Source organism: Pseudophryne corroboree, chromosome 3 (genome assembly GCF_028390025.1).
Source record: "Pseudophryne corroboree isolate aPseCor3 chromosome 3, aPseCor3.hap2, whole genome shotgun sequence".
Taxonomy (NCBI): domain Eukaryota; kingdom Metazoa; phylum Chordata; class Amphibia; order Anura; family Myobatrachidae; genus Pseudophryne; species Pseudophryne corroboree.
Genome location: NC_086446.1, coordinates 552845943 through 552872454, shown reverse-complemented (window position 1 = coordinate 552872454; position 26512 = coordinate 552845943).

The following is a 26512-nucleotide window of genomic DNA, read 5'->3' as shown; positions in this document are numbered from 1 at the left end:
GATGTAAAAGAGGTGCAATGAGCTTAGCGACACAAACAATTGGCCCATGTAGGAGTGGCATTGCAGTGTTAGACAGTATGGCACTTAAAAAAATAGTACCCAAACAGCACATCATGCTAAGAAGTAAAAGAGGGCAATGAGGTAGCTGTATAACTAAGCTGAGCAAAACAAGTATGCGGCACAAACACCTGGCCCATCTATTGTTGGCACTGCAGTCCCACTGCACTAATGGCAGATACCGGACGCACGTCTAGCACCAGCATAATTGTTATGGCCTCCGTAATCCTCTTTGCAACAGGGTATATATATATATATATATATATATATATATATACACTGCTCAAAAAAATAAAGGGAACACTAAAATAACACATCCTAGATCTGAATGAATGAAATATTCTTATTAAATACTTTACATAGTTGAATGTGCTGACAACAAAATCACAAAAAATTATCAACGGAAATCAAATTTATTAACCCATGAAGGTCTGGATTTGGAGTCACACTCAAAATAAAAGTGGAAAATCACACTACAGGCTGATCCAACTTTGAACTTATTTAAAAATGTTCCAACTCAGTTTCTCATTCAGTCCATGGGGGTTGGTCGTATTTAATTCGAAAATCCATTTGGCTTCTAATTGTAGGAGCCTGCCATCTCTGTCCCCTCCTCTTATGTGCTTAGGGACATGGTCAATGATAATGTGTCGGATATCATTCATGGTGTGCTTGGCCACCGCAAAATGTCTTGCCACTGGTTGCTCTGACTCTTTACCTGCCAATGCTTGCTTGATGGCCGAGCGATGGAGCGCCATCCTCTCTCTCAATGTTCTTACTGACTTACCCACATAGTGGAGTCCACATGGACATTTTATGAGATACACTATGTGTGTGGTTGTACAGGTAAGTACAAAATTGATCTTGTAGGTTTTATCCCGATGTGGATTGTCAAACTTGGAGCCAGTTATCATGTTTTCACAAGTAGTACATTTGATGCACTTGTAGCATCCAGGCTGTCTGCCCAGGAAGGCTGAAGGAATCAATTTTTGTTGTTTCGTGTCCTGGAATCCCATAATATCGGAGTGTACTACTACATCTTTGATGTTTTTGCCCCTTGAGAAGCACATCATTGGTCGTGTCCCCCTGAAGACCGGCAAAGATTGATCAGTAGATACAATGGGCCACAGGGCCTTTGTCGCTCTCTGTACCACAGGACTCGTGGTGTTAAATATAGAATTAAAAGGAATTGCAGGCCTCTTTTGACGATCCTTAGGGCCAATAAGAGATTCCCTGGGCAGCTGCATCACTTCCTGCTTGTGTTTGATGAGGAGATGTCGGCCGTACCCCCGCTCTACAAATTTCAAAATCATCTTATCAAGCTCCGTCTCCAACCTATCACGATCACTGATTAGGCGAGACACCCTGATCATATGAGAACGCGGCAGGTGACTGTTTGCCCTCAACAGAGTGTTCCTGTCTGTGGGTTTGGTATACACTCCTGTGTGCAATACGCCCCCTCTGATGGAAATCTGAACATCCAGATATTGTGCTGAACTTGTGCTGGTCTGATATGTGTATTTAACACCAGTCGGCCTGGAATTAGTTGTCTGCATTAGCTGTTCAAACCCTTCCACACCCCCTGTCCATAGGATGAACAAGTCATCTATGTACCGGGAAAAAAAAAAAATATGTCGAGAGACGGACTCATCCAAAAAGAACACCTTCTCTTCCTCCTCAAACATATAGACATTGGCGAACGATGTGGAGACATTGCTCCCCATCGCACACCCCATCTTCTGACGGTAGAATCTACCATTGAATAGGAAAAAAATATTTTCCAAAGTCATGCGGAGGAGGTCTATAAACAGTGGAATATCCAGCCCATCCATATTTTCATTTTTCAAAAAAATTTCCATGGCTTCTAAGCCTGCTTCATGGGGTATATTTGTGTAAAGGCTGACAACGTCAACCACACACATGACAGTTCCAATCGGTAACTGTCGTATCTCCCCCAGACGATTGAGAAAACTAGTGGTGTTTTTGATAAAGTGCTTATGCTTCAAAATCAGAGGTTGTAGTATACTGTCTAAGAAAACTGACACTGGTTGAAAAATTGATTCTCTGGCAGCAATGATAGGTCTACCTGGTGGAGCATGTAAGTTCTTATGCAGTTTGGGGACCGTGAAAAAGATGGGCACTAAAGGGTGTTCCTGAAAAAGTGCTTTGTGCAATTTTGTGGTTATTTTGCCACTATCTTTAGCTGCATCTAATGTGCTCTTCAATGCTTTTTGGTACTCAGGTGTAGGGTCGCGGGTCAATTCTTCATATACATCAGCATCAGCTAGTTGGGTCTGTATTTCTTCCACGTAGTATTCCAAGTCCAGTATCACCACCCCTCCCCCCTTGTCCGCGGGACGAATGACTATGTCCCTATTGTTCCCCAGTTGTTTCAATGCTGCTCCCTCCGCTTTGGATAGATTATAATGTGTTGGAACTGTAGCCGCGGCATTATTGTATTTATGGACAGAGTCATCCAGCAGCCTGGTGAAGGACTTAATGGAAGCGTTGGCGGACATGTTTAAGAAGTTTTGGTGTGTGTGATCCAAACTGGTAGGTGGAGGTCCACTCCCTGGTGAATTTTGGAAGAATTCTTGACGTCTAAGGTTTGCGTGCATAATGGTGAAGTAAAATATGCCACCTGAAGTCACTGAAGGTGCTGGTGGGAACGAATGACAGGCCCTTCTCCAATACACTCTGTTCAGCCTCAGATAGCGTTCTCTTAGAGAGATTATAAATTAGCGTTTTTTTGTTTACTGAGGCACCTCTGGTCCCGCGTGCATTGGCAGCCCCTGCGGGTGGCCTGCCTCTTCATCCTATTTCTATTTGAGGTGTTAACGGAGTCCCTAAAGGGACACTAGAGTCCAGAACAGGTCCTTCAGAATCACCCGGACCAAATTCGCTGTCACTATTAGAGGTGCCGGCTGTATTCTGCTGCATTTCTCTCCTCTTACGCCAGCTGTGCCTGCTTCTATGGTTATATGGGCCCGATGACTGTACACATTCTCCCATCAGCCACCTATACACTCTATTTGTGTCATAGTATTCCTTCACCATGTGTTGTTTATTTCTTTTGAACTTCACCAAATCTCCCTTGTACCGGTCAATCTGATGCTGCAACTTGGTTAACCAGTCCTTGTGTGTATCATTCTGTAACACGGATTTATGCGTGGATTCAATAGCATGTATTTTCTCACGTGTCCCACTAAGCTCCTAGCCTGCTTCTTCCACAACGAGTAGCATGAGGTCTAAACTGCATTTGTTCAGGATCCCTACCCATTTTCTACAAAAATCTTGGCTGTGTCTGCCTATAGTTGGCACATTTCTGACACGAAAACCCTGCGGAATCATTTTTTGTCTATGATATTCCGACAAAGAGATCCCATGCAGTAAAAAAATCAACTTCCCTATGTTTTAGCTTGAGAAGCTGATGCTACACATCCTCAATGTTACCCTCAGTGCCAAAAGGATCTAGCTGCTCTTTAAATCGAAGACGCTCTGCATCATCATCTGTAAAACTGAAGGATACTCCCAGCGTGGGATACATCCCTCTGCAGCCAGGGGAATCATCTGTAACTGCTGAATCCATAAGTGCTCAGTACAAGTGCTGGTGCAAAAGTGCTGAAAGTGCTGTGCAAATGATGCTCGCTCCTGGCCAGAGGTTTACTTCAAAAACGAAGATACGCTTTAACGTTTGGGGGTGCCCTGACCCGGGTTGGGGTACTGGCAGCCAAGCTTCCAATGTCTCAAAATACCATAGAAAGACTGTGAGGACCGGCACTCCCCCTCCAAGACTCAGTGCTTAGGTGCCATCTCAGATAAGGATGGGTAGAGAGAACAAGTAAAGCGGCACTCTAAGTCTGTCAAAAAGTCAAATGTATTTCACACACAAAGTAATCCGACGTTTCGGGGTCCATCTTTATAAGGTATGAATTTCACTATGTACGGTATTGTTCACCTTGACAAAGGGGCGCTTGGACCCCGAAACGTCAGATCACTTTGTGTGTGAAATACATTTGACTTTTTGACAGACTTAGAGTGCCGCTTTACTTGTTCTCTCTCTCTCTCTCTCTCTATATATATATATATATATATATATATATATATACAAAAATAAGGCTGCGGCACTCAGGGGGTGTTAAAGTGAAAAAAATGTGTATTGTACACAAAAGTTGTGTACAATACACATTTTTTCACTGTAAGACCCTTAGTGCCACAGCTTTATTCTTGTTTGTATTGTGCCTACACTGAGGGCTCCAGGGCATCTGTAATCATGTAAGCGGAGTGCCGGACTATCAACCACTATCTATCTATCTATCTATCTATCTATCTATCTATCTATCTATCTAATCTTTCTAGGCAGCACTCCACGGTATTGTTTGACAAAACTAAATGGGTCACAACTTGGTTCATTGTGCAGACACTAGCCCCAGGTGCCCTGTGTAAATGCACAGCTTACCCGGCCTAAAAATGGACGCATATAATTTTATTCAGCATAGTCTGTTTGTCTTATTCACATAGCAATGCGAATAAGATGCATTTTCAGTAACATAAAGATGCCCAACATTGTAGCGTTCCATGGTAACTGCTGGCTCACTAATATCAGGCATCTCGCGGTGCATGGTGTTTTGAATCTAGACATATAAGGACACTTCTGCATAGATGTGTCCTGATACATCTTTCCGCAGTACGCTATGCAGCAGGGGTTCCCTGGCATGAGTCAGCTGCCATATCTCGGGCAGTTTTGCTAACACAGTTTTTTTTTTTACTGAAAATGTATTTTATTAGCAGTGCTATGCAAATAGGACACACAAGCAGCTTATGCTGATTAAAATGACATGTGACATGCCTATATTCTGTATGCATTTGTGGCTGTATCTGCATACAAAATGCTACGTTACAGTGCTTTCCAGTGAAAAACACTGTAACTTAGCATTTCGTATGCAGATACAGGCGTAGTCACACACAGAATATAGGGATGCTGCATATCATTTTAATCAGTATAAGCTACTTCTGCATCCTGTTTGTATAGTGATGCAACTTAGACACATTTAAACAGTAAAAGTCACACATAAAGATGCTCAGCCCGACCGAGTCATGCCACAGCATGGCATGACTAGCAGGATCAGTGTTGGCAGAGTTAACTCCTTTGCAATGGCCATTGCTGTCTCAGAGCTTCCGATATCTTTCAGTGGATGTGAGATCGGCTTTCTACACCTGTTGGTCGGCAGTCTGTTTACAGCTTTTAATAATAGCTACCACCCTCCAAGACTTGGCATCTTCTCTCCACTTCTTCAGTCTTCAGGAACTCTTCCCAACTCCTTAATTGCAGCCAAACTGACTCCAGTTTCCTTGCATTGGGTAATAAAAGCCAGCTCCAGGTGATGGAGCGATGAGATGGCTCACCACAATTGACACACTCTTGGTGCCGCCTTTTTGAAATGGCTTGCTCTAATTGGCAGGATCTGAATCCTTGTAGGTTTAGCCCAGACAACATTGCACATATAGGGCAGCGGTGGAGAGCTACAGCTACTTCCTTGGCTTCTGCTGAACTCCACCACTATGGCAGGCTGGGACTGGATCCTACAAGATACAGGTACACTACCCTGCTTAATGTTGCCAGAAGGTTCTACTGTATTTGCCAACAGGGCCAGGATTCCTCTAGATCCAAGTCCGCCACTATGCCCAGAGTTTAAATGGACCATATCACCCACACTCTCCATATATGGAGATCAAGGGTGCACATCAGCAGTGAATGCACCAATACACTGAACCATGCTGCATGTCTCCATATAATAACAATTGAAATTAATGCACTATGAAAAATGTCAGCCGTTTGCATGAATATCAGCAAGGTTTGTATCACCAGGTAGATGAGAATTGCCTAGATACAGTACACTACCAAACTTTTAAAATAGAATGCAGGGATAGAAAATTTATATTCAATCATTGCATGACAATAAGTAGACCAATATTTAAACCTTCACATGAAAAAGTGGGAGACTACTGTTTGTTACCTTTTCCATATAACCTGGAAAGAGCATTTCCCTAATTTCTGCTCCACAATGCTTCGAATTTTGTATTTAATCCTACTGAGAACCAAAGGCTAGATTAATAGCAGGTCTCAAACCTGCTGTCATGGCATATCATTTGTGCTGTAGTTGCACTACACTGAAGTCATCATCTTTGCTATCAAAGTTTAATTGTCAGAGATTTTTACACAAATCTGAGTGTAGGATCAAGTGACCAAATGTCGACATCAAAATCAAAGTTGGTAATTACATTTGGTAGTAAATTAGGCTTAAGGGGCCACTACTTTTAACCTTTGTGTACAATTATTTTGCTCTGATATGATACATTCTATTTTGTGCAATGAAAATTGTTGTGTCAAGTTTAGTAATTCAACAAATTAAATACTACATAATGATTTTTTTTTACTAGAATATCTTTTTCCCATGGGTGTGGTACAAAAATTCAACATTCAGAATGCTGACAATAACAGTGTCAACCATAGAATATCAACATTGTCTGAATGTCAACATGTCAAACTGCCAATACTGTAATGTCAATATTTCTAAAATGTTGACATTGTGAATATCAACAGTTGGCATGTTGATGATTTAAAAAAAAATGAATTATGAGTCTACCCCTAACTGCAGGCTAACGCTAATCCTCAACGCAGCCTAACCATAACCAAAATGGGCTGTTAACATTGTGAACCTCAATATGTTGAATGCCATTAAGTCAAATGTTTACATGCTGAAAGTATACATTTATGAAATATTTAGCTGTTTTATATAAGCAGACTAATGGACATTGGCATGCTATGATGTGACATTTTTAGATTTAATCTTTACATTTTCTGCATTGCTTCCAAAATGCAATACACTATTTCCACTCAAAAGTGAATTTCAAAAAGTTTCCAAGTGAAGCCTATATGCCATGACATGCAGTGCACTGCTTCTTAATGTTTCTAACAGTAGTGTTTCTCCTGCAGAAGTTACAGTAATAGCAAGTCTCACAATGCTGTGGCATTACTAGAGATGTGCACAGAACCCATGTTTTGGTTCTAGATCATTGTTGTGTTTTGGCAAAACAATCCTTAAGTATTTTGGCTTTGCTTTAGATCTGTATTTCTTTAAATATTGATAAATACAGCTAAAATCATTTAACTTCAGTGATAGTATGAAGTATTGTATCATGAAATACAGTCCAGGTCCTCTTCATATTTGGGTCTGGTTCCTGCTGATGGGACAGGCCATCTGCATTCCCATGATCTCTGCCCTTTTTGTGAGAGATCATGGGAACACAGAGGGCCTGTGCCGTCAGCAGGAACCAGACCCAGCACCGAGCAAGCCCAGGAGATCCCCCGCTACCAATACCCAGGGTACAGGAGAATACCATTACTCTCAGCAAGCTTAAGCCACCCAGGACACAGGGCTAGGAAGTAGAGGTAAGAAATGTAACGACACAGCCGGCACATTGTGTCACACACTGGTAAAAGACACACAATTACTTACCTAGCCCTGGTCCAGTCCCATGGACTACACTAATTGCCGATCTGTATTTGGCTATATACTAGGCAATATTGTATTATATTGTATGATGTTATTGTTACAGTGTAGTTATGTTTATCTGCTATATTTGGAAGATGTAGGTTATTTAGTTATACTGTGTGCAATGTAACTGTTAACAGGATACGTGGAGGCCAGAGTTTTTTAATATAGTTAAGTCAGTCCATTGTAATTTAAGTCCCCTAGCTGCACAATCAGATGGGAGTAAGATGAGCAGGTTAAACAGTAAACAAGTTATGTATGGGCCTGCAGATAATCTGATCATGTACACCCCATTGTGTGCAGGAACCCAGACACCTCATCTCCACTCCTCTGTGACAGCCTCACTGATCTGCTTGTGTGAGGCATAGATAGGGAGATGGAACAAGGAGAGTGACCTCAACTGAGGGAGATGCTGAGCTGTGGTAAGGGTAGATTGTTGCAGGTGACTGGCTAAGAAGTAATGTTCTGTCAGGAGTTCAAAGAGGGAATCGTTGTGTAGAATTGGATTACAGAAGTGTGCCGAACTGTGTTATAACCTATTCTGTCAATAAACCCTGTTTGGTTTTTCATCTACCACCAAGCTTGAGTGATTTGGAACCCGATATCTTCACATTTATCCCACTGCTGCCACCAAATGTGAAGATATCGGGTTCCAAATGCCAAGAGTCTCTCAAATCATGAACTTGGGACTGCTGTCACTCATGATTCTTGGTGCCTCTTATACTTGTGTGTCCTTTAAATCTTATGTATGTTATACAGTTGTAGCCATGCTCATCTAGAGTGGCTACATCGCAGGCGGGCACTCTTGACGCGCCTATCCACACCAAACCAGCATACAGAGACACTCCCATTCATATGAATGAAGCGCATGTGTGTCTATGACGTGTGCGCACCCCAGATGTGCCTGCAGCATGCACGTGATCACCCCTGCCTGCCGGGTTGAAGCTGTAGCCATGATGAGCGTGGCTACATCTGTATGTTATGTAATCTTACAAATATATTTACATTTGAAGATTTAGATTACTTCAGCCTGGCATGGCACCCCTCCCACCTGCCCCTAAATATTTTTAATTAGGACCCCTTGCCTTTGCATACTGCATATTGAACAAGGCACTATTAATGGTAAGACCTGAATACTGTACAGTTATATGAGTATTGGGGATGTGTTTGGGATGTGGTGTCCCCTTGTTTGGCATGACTGGGCCGCTACATCATAATGTTACACTTAATTTAGCACTTTACAGCACCCTATTTGTTTGCTTTTTATTAATGTAACACTTTTAACACATTTATTATTATCTATTACCTGTCACAACTGAGGGCTGGTAAAGGTGACTGGAAGCCTCAGTTGCAGGGGCTGACGGATACCGGAACTTGGGAGGTGTGAGTAACCTCCTAGACATGCACTAGACAGTAGCAAAGAATGCCCAAAGGCGTGACCACAACAACTGGAAATCTCTTTCAGTGATTTTATTAATTAAAAAGTCATATAACGTGCAAAAGAATAATAAAGAGTCACAAGTGGTAATTTGGTACACAACTGGTTAAACCAGTAATCTGGAATGTGATGGAAAGTTCTGTAAAGTAAAAATGAAGCTAGGGTTCGCTGGAGGATGAGAAATGAAGCTGGGGTTTGCAGGTAGATGAGAAATGAAGCTGGAGTGCGCTGGTAATTGAGAAATGATGGATGGCTACTGGAAATCCAGAGTTCAGACACAGAGGAATCAGGGTAAACTGTAGAGGGTTAATCTCTGGAGAGTCGGGTTACACTGCAGAGTGTAATCACCAGGGAGTCAGGCTGAACTGCAGAATGGAATCGCAGGAGAAAGTCTGTAGTGAATCTTACAGGCTGGAATCACTGAAGACAATGAAAGCACTGACAACCTTCTGGGTGTGGATGCAGCATATTTATACAGTGTGGCCAGCAGGGATTGGCTGACCATAGCACCTGGGATCCAGCATCATGGAGGATTGGTGGAATAAAACAGGTGACTGGGGTCCAACATGGCTGCGTCCATGAACGGTAACAGAAGGGGAATTAACTACTATAGGAATGTGTGACAATGGCAGTGAAGGCCGCAGTAGCAGAATCACATGCGCCCAGCGGCGCGCGGCGGCCAGAGAGACAGGTCCGGCAGCAGAGGTACACGGAGAACGTGCATTCAGAAGGGAGCCCCAGGCACGGCGGTGATGGCCGCGGCGGGACAGAGATACAGGAGCGGCAGCAGAGGTACACAGAGGACGTGGATCCAGAAGGGAGCCCCAGGCGCGGCGGTGATGGCCGCGGCGGGACAGAGAGCGCCACACCTCCGTAAGTACACATACTAAGGCGGTCAGCTAAGACCAGTGCTGCGAGCAATAACCTCGTTAAAGCCCAGCCCTGGCCCGCTGAGCCAACCTCAGGAGACACCTAATGGGTAAAAACTGGTGTCTCAGTACCCGGATTGTGACATTACCCATGTAATACTCTTAACACATAGCAGCAGCTTTTTACTTATCTTTCATCCTCTAACACTTTACTTGCTATCTCTCACTACTGTGGATCCATGTGACAGTTTGGTTGGGCAAGTCTGGGGCTGTCCCATGGCCTTTACTTGAACTTTTACAATGTTATGGATTTACCTGATGATGAGGTCACCTGGATGAAGTGAGTAATCGTTTCAAGATGATCATACCCATGCACCATCTCCTGTGGCGTCAGCGGTGATGTCACCAACCTTGCAATATGCTGGGTCAGGCCGCAATTCTGAAATGGGTCTCAAGCCGGGTCGCACCCTGGAAGCATCTGTGTACAAATTCCTGGGTGCGACCTGGCTCCATAAGTCTGTAAGGGGTATAAGTATGTGGAACAGATTCACAGTCAGGTCACTTGGAAACAAAATGCTGGAATATGAACAGATATACTGTACATAGTTTGTTATAGTAGAGTGTGTGGTAATAAGCTTTCTAGCTGTAGTACTGTTTATATCTCCTCATAGTGCCTTATGAAAGTTAGCTTCTTCTTGTTTGCAACAAAAAACTTACACCAGCACATACAGTAGGAGATGGTTTCTAGGAAAGAACTACATCTTTTGGGTAAGTGTGTATTAATGGTTGGTGAGCAGTCATGTATATCCACTATGATGTCAGAATTAATTTGAGAAATGCCTGTTTGCCTGTTTCTTTCATGTGGAAATCAATGGCTATAATTTCCCTTGTAGTACATTGTACACACTGTCTGAGTTTGAGCAAAAATCATTTGTGTGACAACTCTAATAATAATCAATTATTTTTATCTTTAGTAGGGTAATTCTGGTAATAAATTGCTGTAATAATAAGTGTCAACTACTGTTTCATATTGTGTAGAAATTCCTGTCATGTGTTGTTACAATCTTCTGAAATTTATTAGATAAATACTGTAAGAAGCCTGGATTTCAAGGCTTTGTGCTTGGTATACATTTTCATTGTAATGTGTTCTCAAAGAGGACTGTATTTCTGTCTTTTATAAAAGTTGCATTTGTGGTAAGTTTTACTAGAACATTACACCATAATTATTGATTTCTTTGATATTCAAACAACATATTCAATTGTTGTAGCAAAATAAGCACAATAGCTGCTAATCTCTGCCATACTGTAAACAAGAGATAAACCAGAAATAACACTGATTTGCAAGAGATGGTGCCAGATAATATCTGAATACAAATTGAGAGAAATGATTAAAGTGAATCCTGATCATATTTTAAGTGAATCTGCCACCTACAAACATGGACGCAATAGCTGCCAACATTTGAAAATACAGTCAAAAGACACTTGGATGCTGAGCACATTAAACCTGCCTTGGCTGGTAAAGGACTATTATAATCCCATATTTTTTTTCAAAGCTCATATGCAAAAATATTATTGAACATACTCTACAGAAAAAGAGGAAAATTGTTCAGTTGGAAAATACAGTAGACACTGGGACAGGGACAAATGTTTTTCAGGGACAAATTATAATAATCCAGGACTGGTCTTGGAAATTAGGGATAATGTGTAACTATGTAAAAGCATCCATTTTGTTGTTATTGCCAAAATAGTACCAAATAGCAGATGTGTCCAAATTGAATCACCAAAGGTTTGCTGGGTGAAACATTTTACCCCTTTTCACCCCCTTAGGAGCTGAATTTTGAAAAAACCCTGCTTAGTGGGTGGCTGCAAATAGCGCAGAGAGAGTCACCAACTGCTATATTTACAGTGATACTGACCTTCAGTTTCTATTAAGGGATTTATTCTTGTTTGTCTTTTTGTATTGTGTTTTTATGTATATATTCTCTTTTTGATGAATAAGGTATAATTGGTTGGGTGCATTTTTTGTGGTGCCCACAACCTTGGGTATAAGATTGAACATGTCTATATTAGAGATGAGTGGGTTCGCCTCCCTGAGATCCGACCCCCCCCCCCCCCGAACATCACGTCACAAACCCAGATCCGAGTCTGGCTCTGTGTCTCTCTGTGTGTGGTGGCAGGGCCATAACTACGTGTGTGCCAGGTGTGCCTGGCAAACAGCGCAGTTGCCCTGAGGGCGCAACGGACAGCAGCATGTTATGAGTCAATTTGACTCATTACATGCCGCCTCTGCAGTGTGCGCCGCAACCGCGCTGATTAGGAGAGAGCAGCGCAGGAGACAGCGGAGAAGGAGAAAGAGGGAGATTGACTGGAGCCGCAGCAGCGCTATGTAATTGGTAGTAGTGCCGCTGCAGCTGTCCCCTCTCCTTCCGTATTGGCTGCGCGATGCTGCTGTGAATGCTGGGGTGCGATTCCTCCATCCCAGCATTCACAGCAGCGCCGGGCAGCCAATACGGAAGGAGAGGGGACAGCTGCAGCAGCGCTACTACCAATTACATAGCGCTGCTGCGGCTCCAGTCCCCCTCCCTCCTCCTCCTTCTCCCCTGTATCCGGAGCTGCCAGCAAGGAGAGATGGTAAGTTTATCTCTCTGTCTCTGTCTGTCTTTCTCTCTCTCTCTCTCTCTCTCTTTATTTCTCTATCCTTTCTGCCACAATGTGTAAAAAGGGGGACTGGCTGCCGTAATGTGTAAAAAGGGGGACGTTGTCTGCCATAATGTGTAAAAAGGGGGACGCTGTCTGACGTAATCTGTAAAAAGGGGACACTGTCTGCCATAATGTGTAAAAAAGTGGACGCTGTCTGCCGTAATATGTGTAAAAAGGGGGATGCTGTCTGCCATAATGTGTAAAAAGGGGACACTGTCTGCCGTAATGTGTAAAAAAGGGGATGCGTCTGCCTGAATGTGTAAAAAAGGGGACGCTGTCTGCCGTAATGTGTGAAAAAGGGGATGCTGTCTGCCATAATGTGTAAAAGGGGGACTGTCTGCTGTAATGTATAAAAGGGGCTCTACCTGGTGTAGTGGCGCTACTGTGCAGCGTTATTTGAATAATGGAGACTACTGTGCACCGTAGTATGAATTGGTATTATTTTGTGACCACGCCCCTTACCCATGAAGCCACGCCCCTATATATTCCTCCATCCCAGCATTCACAGCAGCGCCGGGCAGCCAATACGGAAGGAGAGGGGACAGCTGCAGCAGCGCTACTACCAATTACATAGCGCTGCTGCGGCTCCAGTCCCCCTCCCTCCTCCTCCTTCTCCCCTGTATCCGGAGCTGCCAGCAAGGAGAGATGGTAAGTTTATCTCTCTGTCTCTGTCTGTCTCTCTCTCTCTCTCTCTCTTTATTTCTCTATCCTTTCTGCCACAATGTGTAAAAAGGGGGACTGGCTGCCGTAATGTGTAAAAAGGGGGACGTTGTCTGCCATAATGTGTAAAAAGGGGGACGCTGTCTGACGTAATCTGTAAAAAGGGGACACTGTCTGCCATAATGTGTAAAAAAGTGGACGCTGTCTGCCGTAATATGTGTAAAAAGGGGGATGCTGTCTGCCATAATGTGTAAAAAGGGGACACTGTCTGCCGTAATGTGTAAAAAAGGGGATGCGTCTGCCTGAATGTGTAAAAAAGGGGACGCTGTCTGCCGTAATGTGTGAAAAAGGGGATGCTGTCTGCCATAATGTGTAAAAGGGGGACTGTCTGCTGTAATGTATAAAAGGGGCTCTACCTGGTGTAGTGGCGCTACTGTGCAGCGTTATTTGAATAATGGAGACTACTGTGCACCGTAGTATGAATTGGTATTATTTTGTGACCACGCCCCTTACCCATGAAGCCACGCCCCTATATATTTTGCACGCACCTATGGCGCGTACTGCCCCTATCTTGCATGGGGGGTGCCAATGCCGTTCCTTGCAAACAGCGCTAAAATGCTTAGTTACGGCACTGGGTGGTGTCGTTGGGCGGGGTTAGTGTGTGCTCTGTAGGGGTGCTGCTGCAGTCACTGTTGTGTACCTGTGCTGTGTTAGGGGTGCTGTCCTGGCTGTCACTGGTGTTTCATGTGCTGCAGCTGTATATGGGTGTTGCTATCCTGGCTGTTACAGAGTGCAGGGGAACTGTCCTCCTCCTGTATTCTGTAAAATAGAAGGGTGCTGCTGGCCCTGTATGTTGTAAAAATTCTGGGGTGCAGTTGTTAAAAATTAAAAGCACACTGCTCCTGTATGCTGTAAAATATTGGGGTACTGCTGGCCGTCTATTTTGTAAAAATTCAGGGATGCAGTTGTTAAAAATGAAAAGCACACTGCTGTAATCTGTAAAATATAGGGGTGCTGCTGTTAAAATAACATTACACTGGCCCTGTATGCTATTAAAATTCAGGTGTGCAATTGTTAAAAATTAAAAGCACACTGCTGTATGCTGTAAAATATAGGGGTGCTGCTGTTCAAATAACATTACACTGGCCCTTTATGATAATAAAATTCAGGGGTGCAGTTGTTAAATAACATTACACTGGCCCTGTATGTTGTAAAAATTAAGGGGTGCAATGAAAATCAGTGTACACTGGCCCTGTCTTGTATGCTGTAATAATTCTAGGGTGCAGTGCAAATCAATGTACAATGGCCCTGTCTTGTATGCTGTGATAATTCTAGGGTGCAGTGAAAATTAATGTACACTAGCCCTGTCTTGTATGCTGTAATAATTCTAGGGTGAAGGAAAATCAATGTACACTGGCCCTTTCTTGTATGCTGTAATAATTCTAGAGTGCAGTGAAAATCAATGTACACTGGCCCTGTCTTGTATGCTGTAAAATTACAGGGGTGTTTTGAAAAAACAGGGGTGATGGCACTGTTTGCAGTTGTGATGTCTAGGCCTGACCTTCACAACACTGTATGGGAAGAGGAGGCTCCTACCACCATTTGCATGCCCCCTGCAAGTGCTGGGAGGAGCACCGCCAGTCTGGTTGCTGATATTGAGATTGAGGATAACACTGTAGAAGTACACCAGGATGAGGAGGATATCGGTGTAGCTGGCGCTGCGGAGGAAGTTGACAATGAGGATTCTGATGGTTATGTGATTTTTTTGAATAAGGCACCAGTGGAGATAGTTGATGGCCATGGGATAAAAAAGCCCATAGTCATGCCTGGGCAAAATACAAAAAAAAAGCCACCTCTTCGGTGTGGAATTGTTTCTCCACAAATCCAGACAATCCATAATAAGTAGGGGTAAGTACGTTAACCACCTAGGAACATCGTCCCTTATATGTCACCTGCAGTGCATTCATCATAAGTGATTGTCAAGTTCAGAAACTTTGGGTAATAGCGTAAGAAGTCCACTGACACCTAAATGGTGTGGGTTGTTAGTTTGAATATTAATTCTCTGTGAGGATGAGGATGTAAACACTGAAGCCCCCCCCCCCCCCCCCCTTCATGTCTGAGGATGAGGACAACTGCCACTGTAGAGCCAGTTTGTGCAAGGAGAGATTAATTGCTTCTTTTCTGATTGGGGCCCAAATAAACAAATAATTTCAGCCACAGTCGTGTGGCAGACCCTTTCGCTGAAATGATTGGTTTGTTAAAGTTTGCATGTCCTGTTCAAACAAAATAAGGGTGGGTGGGAGGGCCCAAGGACAATTCCTATTAGCACCTCTTTTTTTTCTTTGCATTATGTCCTCTATGTGGCCTAGTTTTTAAAAATGCCATCCTGTCTGCCACTGCAGTGCCACTCCTAGATGGGCCAGGTGTTTGTGCCATCCACTTGTGTCGCTTAGCTTAGCCATCCAACGACCTCGGTGCAACCTTTTGGACTAAAAACAATATTGTGAGGTGTTCAGTATAGACTGGAAATTAGTGGAAATTAATGTTATTGAGGTTAAAAATACCGTAGGATCAAAATTACTCTCAAATTCTTTAATTTTAGCTGTTTTTATGTTTTTTTTAAAAATCATCCAGATCTAAAACCAAAACCCTAAGAGGTGGTTTTGGCAAAACCAATCCAGATCCAAAACACAAGCAGGGATCCAGATTCAAAACCAAAACACAAAACACGAAAAGTACCTCCCGCACATCTTTAGTCTATGGCCCTCATTCCGAGTTGTTCGCTCGCAAGCTGCTTTTAGCAGCTTTGCACACGCTAAGCCGCCGCCTACTGGGAGTGAATCTTAGCATAGTAAAATTGCGAACGAAAGATTAGCAGAATTGCGAATAAACACTTCTTAGCAGTTTCTGAGTAGCTCCACACTTACTCGGCAACTGCGATCAGTTCAGTCAGTTTCGTTCCTGGTTTGTCGTCACAAACACTCCCAGCGTTCGGCCAGACACTCCCCCGTTTCTTCAGACACTCCCGTGTTTTTCCCAGAAACGGCAGAGTTTTTTCACACACACCTATAAAACGGCCAGTTTCCGCTCAGAAACACCCACTTCCTGTCAATCACATTACGATCACCAGAACGAAGAAAAAACCTCGTAATGCCGTGAGTAAAATTCCTAACTACATAGCAAATTAACTTGGCGCAGTCGCAGTGCGAACATTGCGCATGCGCAATTAGCGGAAAATCGCTGCAATGCGAAGAAAATTACCGAGCGAACAACTCGGAATGACCACCAATTAGAGATGAGCGGGTTCGGTTTCTCTGAATCCGAACCCGCCAGAACTTCATGTTTTTTTTCACGGGTCCGAGCGACTCGGATCTTCCCGCCTTGCTCGGTTAACCCGAGCGCGCCCGAACGTCATCATGACGCTGTCGGATTCTCGCGAGGCTCGGATTCTATCGCGAGACTCGGATTCTATATAAGGAGCCGCGCGTCGCCGCCATTTTCACACGTGCATTGAGATTGATAGGGAGAGGACGTGGCTGGCGTCCTCTCCGTTTAGAATAGATTAGAGAGACACTTGATTTACTAATTTTGGGGAGCATTAGGAGTACTCAGTACAGTGCAGAGTTTTGCTGATAGTGACCAGTGACCACCAGTTTTATTTATAATCCGTTCTCTGCCTGAAAAAAGCGATACACAGCACACAGTGACTCAGTCACATACCATATCTGTGTGCACTGCTCAGGCTCAGGCCAGTGTGCTGCATCATCTATTATCTATATATAATATTATATATATCTGTCTGACTGCTCAGCTCACACAGCTTATAATTGTGGGGGAGACTGGGGAGCACTACTGCAGTGCCAGTTATAGGTTATAGCAGGAGCCAGGAGTACATAATATATTATATAGTGAGTGACCACCAGACACACAGTGCAGTTTATTTAATATATCCGTTCTCTGCCTGAAAAAAGCGATACACACAGTGACTCAGTCAGTCACATACCATATCTGTGTGCACTGCTCAGGCTCAGGCCAGTGTGCTGCATCATCTATATATATTATATATCTGTCTGACTGCTCAGCTCACACAGCTTATAATTGTGGGGGAGACTGGGGAGCACTACTGCAGTGCCAGTTATAGGTTATAGCAGGAGCCAGGAGTACATAATATTATATTAAAATTAAACAGTGCACACTTTTGCTGCAGGAGTGCCACTGCCAGTGTGACTAGTGACCAGTGACCTGACCACCAGTATATATAATATTAGTAGTATACTATCTCTTTATCAACCAGTCTATATTAGCAGCAGACACAGTACAGTGCGGTAGTTCACGGCTGTGGCTACCTCTGTGTCGGCACTCGGCAGCCCGTCCATAATTGTATATACCACCTAACCGTGGTTTTTTTTTTTTTCTTTATACATACATACTAGTTACGAGTATACTATCTCTTAATCAACCAGTCTATATATTAGCAGCAGACACAGTACAGTGCGGTAGTTCACGGCTGTGGCTACCTCTGTGTCGGCACTCGGCAGCCCGTCCATAATTGTATATACCACCTAACCGTGGTTTTTTTTTCTTTCTTTATACATACATACTAGTTACGAGTATACTATCTCTTTATCAACCAGTCTTTATATTAGCAGCAGACACAGTACAGTGCGGTAGTTCACGGCTGTGGCTACCTCTGTGTCGGCACTCGGCAGCCCGTCCATAATTGTATATACCACCTAACCGTGGTTTTTTTTTCTTTCTTTATACATACATACTAGTTACGAGTATACTATCTCTTTATCAACCAGTCTATATTAGCAGCAGACACAGCACAGTGCGGTAGTTCACGGCTGTGGCTACCTCTGTGTCGGCACTCGGCAGCCCGTCCATAATTGTATATACCACCTAACCGTGGTTTTTTTTTCTTTCTTTATACATACATACTAGTTACGAGTATACTATCTCTTTATCAACCAGTCTATATATTAGCAGCAGACACAGTACAGTGCGGTAGTTCACGGCTGTGGCTACCTCTGTGTCGGCACTCGGCAGCCCGTCCATAATTGTATATACCACCTAACCGTGGTTTTTTTTTCTTTCTTTATACATACATACTAGTTACGAGTATACTATCTCTTTATCAACCAGTCTATATATTAGCAGCAGACACAGTACAGTGCGGTAGTTCACGGCTGTGGCTACCTCTGTGTCGGCACTCGGCAGCCCGTTCATAATTGTATATACCACCTAACCGTGGTTTTTTTTTCTTTCTTTATACATACATACTAGTTACGAGTATACTATCTCTTTATCAACCAGTCTATATATTAGCAGCAGACACAGTACAGTGCGGTAGTTCACGGCTGTGGCTACCTCTGTGTCGGCACTCGGCAGCCCGTCCATAATTGTATATACCACCTAACCGTGGTTTTTTTTTCTTTCTTTATACATACATACTAGTTATGAGTATACTATCTCTTTATCAACCAGTCTATATTAGCAGCAGACACAGTACAGTGCGGTAGTTCACGGCTGTGGCTACCTCTGTGTCGGCACTCGGCAGCCCGTCCATAATTGTATATACCACCTAACCGTGGTTTTTTTTTCTTTCTTTATACATACATACTAGTTACGAGTATACTATCTCTTTATCAACCAGTCTATATATTAGCAGCAGACACAGTACAGTGCGGTAGTTCACGGCTGTGGCTACCTCTGTGTCGGCACTCGGCAGCCCGTCCATAATTGTATACTAGTATCCAATCCATCCATCTCCATTGTTTACCTGAGGTGCCTTTTAGTTGTGCCTATTAAAATATGGAGAACAAAAATGTTGAGGTTCCAAAATTAGGGAAAGATCAAGATCCACTTCCACCTCGTGCTGAAGCTGCTGCCACTAGTCATGGCCGAGACGATGAAATGCCAGCAACGTCGTCTGCCAAGGCCGATGCCCAATGTCATAGTACAGAGCATGTCAAATCCAAAACACCAAATATCAGTAAAAAAAGGACTCCAAAACCTAAAATAAAATTGTCGGAGGAGAAGCGTAAACTTGCCAATATGCCATTTACCACACGGAGTGGCAAGGAACGGCTGAGGCCCTGGCCTATGTTCATGGCTAGTGGTTCAGCTTCACATGAGGATGGAAGCACTCAGCCTCTCGCTAGAAAAATGAAAAGACTCAAGCTGGCAAAAGCAGCACAGCAAAGAACTGTGCATTCTTCGAAATCCCAAATCCACAAGGAGAGTCCAATTGTGTCGGTTGCGATGCCTGACCTTCCCAACACTGGACGTGAAGAGCATGCGCCTTCCACCATTTGCACGCCCCCTGCAAGTGCTGGAAGGAGCACCCGCAGTCCAGTTCCTGATAGTCAGATTGAAGATGTCAGTGTTGAAGTACACCAGGATGAGGAGGATATGGGTGTTGCTGGCGCTGGGGAGGAAATTGACCAGGAGGATTCTGATGGTGAGGTGGTTTGTTTAAGTCAGGCACCCGGGGAGACACCTGTTGTCCGTGGGAGGAATATGGCCGTTGACATGCCAGGTGAAAATACCAAAAAAATCAGCTCTTCGGTGTGGAGGTATTTCACCAGAAATGCGGACAACAGGTGTCAAGCCGTGTGTTCCCTTTGTCAAGCTGTAATAAGTAGGGGTAAGGACGTTAACCACCTTGGAACATCCTCCCTTATACGTCACCTGCAGCGCATTCATAATAAGTCAGTGACAAGTTCAAAAACTTTGGGTGACAGCGGAAGCAGTCCACTGACCAGTAAATCCCTTCCTCTTGTAACCAAGCTCACGCAAACCACCCCACCAACTCCCTCAGTGTCAATTTCCTCCTTCCCCAGGAATGCCAATAGTCCTGCAGGCCATGTCACTGGCAATTCTGACGAGTCCTCTCCTGCCTGGGATTCCTCCGATGCATCCTTGCGTGTAACGCCTACTGCTGCTGGCGCTGCTGTTGTTGCCGCTGGGAGTCGATGGTCATCCCAGAGGGGAAGTCGTAAGCCCACTTGTACTACTTCCAGTAAGCAATTGACTGTTCAACAGTCCTTTGCGAGGAAGATGAAATATCACAGCAGTCATCCTACTGCAAAGCGGATAACTGAGTCCTTGACAACTATGTTGGTGTTAGACGTGCGTCCGGTATCCGCCGTTAGTTCACAGGGAACTAGACAATTTATTGAGGCAGTGTGCCCCCGTTACCAAATACCATCTAGGTTCCACTTCTCTAGGCAGGCGATACCGAGAATGTACACGGACGTCAGAAAAAGACTCACCAGTGTCCTAAAAAATGCAGTTGTACCCAATGTCCACTTAACCACGGACATGTGGACAAGTGGAGCAGGGCAGGGTCAGGACTATATGACTGTGACAGCCCACTGGGTAGATGTATGGACTCCCGCCGCAAGAACAGCAGCGGCGGCACCAGTAGCAGCATCTCGCAAACGCCAACTCTTTCCTAGGCAGGCTACGCTTTGTATCACCGCTTTCCAGAATACGCACACAGCTGAAAACCTCTTACGGCAACTGAGGAAGATCATCGCGGAATGGCTTACCCCAATTGGACTCTCCTGTGGATTTGTGGCATCGGACAACGCCAGCAATATTGTGTGTGCATTAAATATGGGCAAATTCCAGCACGTCCCATGTTTTGCACATACCTTGAATTTGGTGGTGCAGAATTTTTTAAAAAACGACAGGGGCGTGCAAGAGATGCTGTCGGTGGCCAGAAAAATTGCGGGACACTTTCGGCGTACAGGCACCACGTACAGAAGACTGGAGCACCACCAAAAACTACTGAACCTGCCCTGCCATCATCTGAAGCAAGAAGTGGTAACGAGGTGGAATTCAACCCTCTATATGCTTCAGAGGTTGGAGGAGCAGCAAAAGGCCATTCAAGCCTATACAATTGAGCACGATATAGTAGGTGGAATGCACCTGTCTCAAGTGCAGTGGAGAATGATTTCAACGTTGTGCAAGGTTCTGATGCCCTTTGAACTTGCCACACGTGAAGTCAGTTCAGACACTGCCAGCCTGAGTCAGGTCATTCCCCTCATCAGGCTTTTGCAGAAGAAGCTGGAGGCATTGAAGGAGCTAAAAGGGAGCGATTCCGCTAGGCATGTGGGACTTGTGGATGCAGCCCTTAATTCGCTTAACAAGGATTCACGGGTGGTCAATCTGTTGAAATCAGAGCACTACATTTTGGCCACCGTGCTCGATCCTAGATTTAAAGCCTACCTTGGATCTCTCTTTCCGGCAGACACAGGTCTGCTGGGGTTGAAAGACCTGCTGGTGACAAAATTGTCAAGTCAAGCGGAACGCGACCTGTCAACATCTCCTCCTTCACATTCTCCCGCAACTGGGGGTGCGAGGAAAAGGCTCAGAATTCCGAGCCCACCCGCTGGCGGTGATGCAGGGCAGTCTGGAGCGACTGCTGATGCTGACATCTGGTCCGGACTGAAGGACCTGACAACGATTACGGACATGTCGTCTACTGTCACTGCATATGATTCTCTCAACATTGATAGAATGGTGGAGGATTATATGAGTGACCGCATCCAAGTAGGCACGTCACACAGTCCGTACTTATACTGGCAGGAAAAAGAGGCAATTTGGAGGCCCTTGCACAAACTGGCTTTATTCTACCTAAGTTGCCCTCCCACAAGTGTGTACTCCGAAAGAGTGTTTAGTGCCGCCGCTCACCTTGTCAGCAATCGGCGTACGAGGTTACTTCCAGAAAATGTGGAGAAGATGATGTTCATTAAAATGAATTATAATCAATTCCTCCGCGGAGACATTGACCAGCAGCAATTGCCTCCACAAAGTACACAGGGAGCTGAGATGGTGGATTCCAGTGGGGACGAATTGATAATCTGTGAGGAGGGGGATGTACACGGTGATATATCGGAGGGTGAAGATGAGGTGGACATCTTGCCTCTGTAGAGCCAGTTTGTGCAAGGAGAGATTAATTGCTTCTTTTTTTGGGGGGGTCCAAACCAACCCGTCATATCAGTCACAGTCGTGTGGCAGACCCTGTCACTGAAATGATGGGTTGGTTAAAGTGTGCATGTCCTGTTTTGTTTATACAACATAAGGGTGGGTGGGAGGGCCCAAGGACAATTCCATCTTGCACCTCTTTTTTCTTTTCTTTTTCTTTGCATCATGTGCTGATTGGGGAGGGTTTTTTGGAAGGGACATCCTGCGTGACACTGCAGTGCCACTCCTAGATGGGCCCGGTGTTTGTGTCGGCCACTAGGGTCGCTAATCTTACTCACACAGTCAGCTACCTCATTGCGCCTCTTTTTTTCTTTGCGTCATGTGCTGTTTGGGGAGGGTTTTTTGGAAGGGACATCCTGCGTGACACTGCAGTGCCACTCCTAGATGGGCCCGGTGTTTGTGTCGGCCACTAGGGTCGCTAATCTTACTCACACAGCTACCTCATTGCGCCTCTTTTTTTCTTTGCGTCATGTGCTGTTTGGGGAGGGTTTTTTGGAAGGGACATCCTGCGTGACACTGCAGTGCCACTCCTAGATGGGCCCGGTGTTTGTGTCGGCCACTAGGGTCGCTAATCTTACTCACACAGCTACCTCATTGCGCCTCTTTTTTTCTTTGCGTCATGTGCTGTTTGGGGAGGGTTTTTTGGAAGGGCCATCCTGCGTGACACTGCAGTGCCACTCCTAGATGGGCCCGGTGTTTGTGTCGGCCACTAGGGTCGCTAATCTTACTCACACAGCTACCTCATTGCGCCTCTTTTTTTCTTTGCGTCATGTGCTGTTTGGGGAGGTTTTTTTGGAAGGGACATCCTGCGTGACACTGCAGTGCCACTCCTAGATGGGCCCGGTGTTTGTGTCGGCCACTTGGGTCGCTTATCTTACTCACACAGCGACCTCGGTGCAAATTTTAGGACTAAAAATAATATTGTGAGGTGTGAGGTATTCAGAATAGACTGAAAATGAGTGTAAATTATGGTTTTTGAGGTTAATAATACTTTGGGATCAAAATGACCCCCAAATTCTATGATTTAAGCTGTTTTTTAGTGTTTTTTGAAAAAAACACCCGAATCCAAAACACACCCGAATCCGACAAAAAAAATTCGGTGAGGTTTTGCCAAAACGCGTTCGAACCCAAAACACGGCCGCGGAACCGAACCCAAAACCAAAACACAAAACCCGAAAATTTTCAGGCGCTCATCTCTACCACCAATATGTGATTTAATATTGCACAAGGCACTTTAAGCATGTGGACTTGGGCATACTGGGTAGTGGGCTGCTGTGACCCCTGATGAGATTTATTATTTTTTTATTATTCATTTTTTATTCATTATTCATGATTTGTTATTATTTTCTATTAAGTATTATTTTTATTTCTGGATTATTTTTCTGGTTTTGAGAGTGATCTGTGTTGGCTGATGTCCCAGACTGAGGGGTTCCTGGCCACAGTGCAGTGCAATATACATTGAGATGTACCCTATGTGACACAGTGCTGCCATATGGCTGGTCACTTTGCTTATGAGCATATAATATATGTTGGCTGTAACATATAAGCACTTTTGTAGGTGACATGGTCACTTTTCCGCGCTGGCCAGTGAGCTGTATAGTCATTTAGACTGTGGAACACAAGTGCTGTGGTGTGATACACAAGCGCTGCCATGTGGAATGCACACATGACGGCCTAGAGCCCAGCTCCAATGGTTAGCTACTTGTGCTGTGTGCAGGCACAAGCCTGCTGACAGCTGCAAACAGGATTTCCAGAGTCACTGTGATGTGATAGCCACGCAGACGCACTGTGGTGAATTGCAAGCCAGGATTATCGACCACACAGGTGATGATGAGTTTATTTTTTATTTATTTTTTCATATCAGGGGTCCCAGGTTGTCTTGAGATGGCCCTTGACCACAGAGGTAGCAGTAACTTGATGCTGAAGTCTTTTTTTTTTTTTTAAACACATTTTATTGGGTGGATCACAAAATTGTTACAAAAGAGACAAAACATGCCAGGCAAAGTAGGTAAACAAAGTACAAATGTAACTGCAGTAAGTTGTAACATCAACAGATTGGATCCTTTTTTGAAATTTAAGGCAATTTAAAGGATAACTCTCGGCAACGGAGTGGCCGTCCGTCAAAGAGAGTTGATAGTAGAAATTAGAAGAAAATAATACTCGGAGAGAAAATAGAAGGGGTCAGGGAAACAGGGGAGAAAGAGCAAGTCCAGTCAGAAAGAAAGAAAATGAGTAGAGAGGGGTGGAGGGGTGGCCTCCAAAGACAAGAGGTTGGTGGAGCAGCAATGCACGGTATCAAGTTACAAATGGGGAGGAAGCCTGGTGTAAGGCTAGCCAGGGAGACCATATTTTATCAAATTGTTTCGAGGTGTTACGAATAACAGCGGTCATGTATTCCATTTTATGTACATACCAAATTCGGGAGATTATCACCTGCATTGGGGAGGGAGTCGGGCTCTTCCAGTCCGTGGCTATTTGGCATGTCATTGCCGAAACTACATGTCGAAATAGCTTGTTTTGGTGTCAGTTAAGAGTAGGGAGGGTCATAGGGAGCAGAAAGTATTGGGGATCAGGAGAAATGGAGGTTTCAAATAGGCGCGAGAGCAAGGTAATAAGCTCACCCCAAATTTTAAAAATTTTTGGACAGGTCCACCATATGTGTATAAACGAGCCAACGTCTGCACAACCCCTCCAGCATCTATCCGAGGTGTCGGGGAACATAGTATATAGACGGGAAGGGACATAATACCAGCGGTAGAGCAATTTGTAGATATTTTCTTTCATTTTTACACATATGGAACTGGAAGCTGCATTATCCCAGATATCCACCCAGTCTTCATTGTCTATAGTGAATCCCAGCTCCTTTTCCCGCGCCAATTCGTGAGGGGCCCGGGATGAAGTAGGGTGGTCGCTAAGTAAAGCGTAAATATCGGAAATGAGGCCCTTAGTGTTGGTGCGTTTCCAGCTAATGTATTCGAAGGGGGATCATTTTCTATTGAGAAGGATAGTGGTAATGGTAGAGTGGAAGTGTCTAATTTGCAGATAGCGAAAGAAGTCCGAAGAAGGGATTACTGTTCCATCTCGGATATCTGCAAATTGAGGGAAGGCAGCATTAGAAGTGATGTCATTAATATACAACATACCGCTCGAGCGCCAGGATACATACGAGGATCTACATGTACCCGGGGGGAAGGCTGGATTATGAAATAATGGAATTAGCGGGGACGGGTGTGGGGCCAAAGTGAACCATCTATTTGCCGAATCCCATGTCGCTAATGAACGCCTTACCATGGGATGTGAAAGGACCGTACGGGGGCGCTGGTTCCGGCGAAGCCATAATAGGGAGGATAGTGTGGCCAGACCCATCTCCTCTGCCTCAATCCTCACCCAAACCTTCCCCGTCCCGCCCTCGTTGCACCATTGTGCACATTGAGAGAGCTGCGCAGCATAGAAGTATTTTCTAAAGTACAGGATACCCAGCCCTCCGCCTCTGGAAGGGCGCTGAAGCAGTTTAAGTCTGATGCGAGGGCGTTTACGGTTCCAGATAAAAAAGGACGTTTGCCGTTGCAAGGTCTTAAAAACATAGGTAGGAACATAAATCGGGAGAGTCTGAAACAAATACAGAAGTCGGGGGAGTACACTCATCTTGACAGAATTTATTCTGCCTATCCATGAGATGAAGTAATTGGACCACTCCAACAAATCATCTTTGATTTTCTGCAATAAGCGGGGGTAATTTGCTTGGAAAAGTTGGTGGTGATGATCGGTCAAGTACGTACCGAGGTACTTGATTTTCTTTTTATACCAGTTACAGGGTAGGATAGTTTGTAATTCTTGTTTGAGAGCTGCCGGGATATGAAAGTCAAGGACCTCTGTTTTGTCAACGTTAATTTTATAATCGGAAAGCTGTAAATACGAACGGATCTCAGTTTAAAGAGAGGGAAGGGATTGGGCTGGATCTGTGAGAGAAATCAGGACATCATCAGCATATAACGCAATCTTGTGCTCGGATAAGCCCGTAGACACTCCATGGAGAGTGGTGTTATTACGAATCTTTGCTGCCAGAGGCTCCATGACTAGTGCGAAATTTAAAGGAGAAAGTGGGCATCCCTGCCTGGTGCCATTGGCAATCCCAAAACTGGCGGATGAAACACTGTTAACCAAAACCTGGGCCAATGGGGAGCGGTAGAGTGCTTTAATCCCCTCTAAAAATTTACCAGAGAATCCCATTTTGCCAA